The sequence below is a fragment of the Phytophthora parasitica genome (genome assembly GCF_000247585.1).
Source record: "Phytophthora parasitica INRA-310 unplaced genomic scaffold supercont2.13, whole genome shotgun sequence".
Lineage (NCBI taxonomy): Eukaryota > Oomycota > Peronosporomycetes > Peronosporales > Peronosporaceae > Phytophthora > Phytophthora nicotianae.
The window spans coordinates 483,123-485,432 of record NW_008648999.1 but is presented as its reverse complement, the minus strand read 5'-3'; positions in this window follow the sequence as shown (position 1 = coordinate 485,432).

The window sequence follows — 2,310 nt, the reverse complement described above, 5'->3', positions numbered from 1 at the left end:
AAACAAATAGCGCTTTTCTTCTTTTCTCCGTGCCTGGATAACAACGAGGAACCGACGGGTTATTACAAGTCCAAGGTGTGTGCTACACTTCACAAAACAAGCCGACAAAAGAGGAACTACGAACCTAAACCAGTATATTAGACTAAAGCACCCCAAGTTTGAGATGGAAATGGTGGCTGCCGGCCCAGGCAGGACTGAGACACTTTTGCCGTGGATCAGCAAAAACGCACAAACCGATTCGGTTGGCTTGACTGGATATTTTCGGTAACCTGTCGTGCTCTTTCTGCGAGCAAAAGAGAACGAGGCAGTAAGATACGAAATGAGACCCCGTGAAACAAAAAGTTGCTTATCTACATTTAATTACTTTTGAAACGGAGACCACTACATGAAAGACCAATGGCTTGCGGTCATTTTAAGCCTTTGTTCGACCCTAGGTGTCTAATAAAACTTTTCGCAATGGCTTTGCTGAAAACAATATCTCTATCCTAATTTAAAAATGCAAAATATTTTTTTGGTTTTTTATGCTTTTTGCTGTATGAGTCTGCTGGTGTCAAAAGCTGGTTTTTACGGCTGATCTGGACGCTTCAAAATCGACACTTTTGTCTCGGAGTTCTGCGATAAGTAACATTTTTAATTGTTCGTCAACCTAAGTAACATTTTGTTTTAACACTGTGCTGCTGAATGAAACTCACTTAGATGAAGCTTTCCGCGCCTTCTTCTTCGTCTTAAAACCACGGCTTTTTTTCGTTGAGCCTCTGAGTTCCTCGCTTCTTCAATATCTTCCATAGCTCCCTGGAACTGATCTACGAAGGATGGGGCATCCACGCGCTCTTCTTGGATGCGTTTCGCCTCTGCAGCCATGTCCGCGCGGCGTTTTAACCGAGCGCGCTTAGTGTCCTTGGACTGTGCAGTCATCATCTATCGTGATCGAGTCGACAACAGAGCCTCCTGACCAGTTGCTATCGGAGCTGTCGATGTATTTCGAGGCAGATTCTTCGTCAGAGGAAGGAGAGTCTTGTGTGCCTTCTGCTGGTGGAACCGGAGGAGATGCCTCACCCTGTCCATCCTCCATGACGCCACGCTTGCAGCTACTGGTTTTATTCTGGCAAAACGAAAAACGTCGATTTCTCGAAACTTCACATAAGTACGAAATTGGATGGTCTGACTTTAAAGGCCGTTTTCTCGAAAAGAGCAAAATGTAGATAAGCAACTTTTTGTTTCACGGGGTCTCATATATATATATATATATATAATTGTTTGATAGATACACAAATCTGTCGGAAATATGCTCTGAAACGCTTACGAGCGACATGCCTAAAGTGACGGTTATTGTTGAAGGAAAAATAGCAGCAGAGATGCCTAAGTTCTTTGGTTCCTAACGGGATTATCTTCGAAGCATGATCCGTCAATCAGACATCTTATTGGCTGATAAGAATACATATGCTAACACCGGACAGCTCTTGTGATCCCAAGCTGGGATCATCAGTCATATTCAGATCACGGGTCACAACAAAGGCAGAATAATGAAGGTCACTACTGTTATCACTTGTGTTGTTGTAGTCGTGAACGCATTCCGGCTAAATAGGCGATCTAATGTTGTATCTCGCTAGCGGTTCGATTGTTACACCGCGATCGGTTATTAGAGGAAGGACAGTTCGATCGCTACTACAGAATGGATGTCGTGTGTTTTGAAGAGATTGCAGAATCTATCCGGCCCGTGCTTGAGCCTGACAAAGTGAAGTCAAAGAATCGATCTAGTGGTGATCCAATATCGGCTGGGAATAAAGTCCAAACGACTGTATCGTGGCTGGCAAGAGGCTCTTATCATTTTATGAGTGCTCTTGCAGGTGTCAGCAAGTCCGAGTTTTACGCTACTATTATCGAAGTTATGGAAGCGATTTGTACTCATCCGCGATATCAAATAGTTGCCCCTGTATTCGACACTGCTTCCATTCGTGCAACGTCAGAGTTTGCTGATATCAATATTTTAACGGGGTGTGTTGGATGCGTGGACGGATGGTTGTGTACTATAAAAGCCCCAAGTACTCGAGAAGTACCAGACGTTTCTGCCTTCTTTTCGGGACACTATCTCTGCCACGGGATCAATGTCCAGGCGATGTGTGATTCAGCACGCAGGTTCACTGGTTATTGATTCAATTCTCCTGGAAAGGTCTCTGATAGTGTTGCCTTTAAGAAGTGGCCCTTGCACCTAGCTATAGCTAGTCTGCCTTTTGGATATTATGTCATTGGAGATAACGCATATATATCCGTTGTCGTCGACCCAACTGGTGCATTTCATAAAACCTGAAA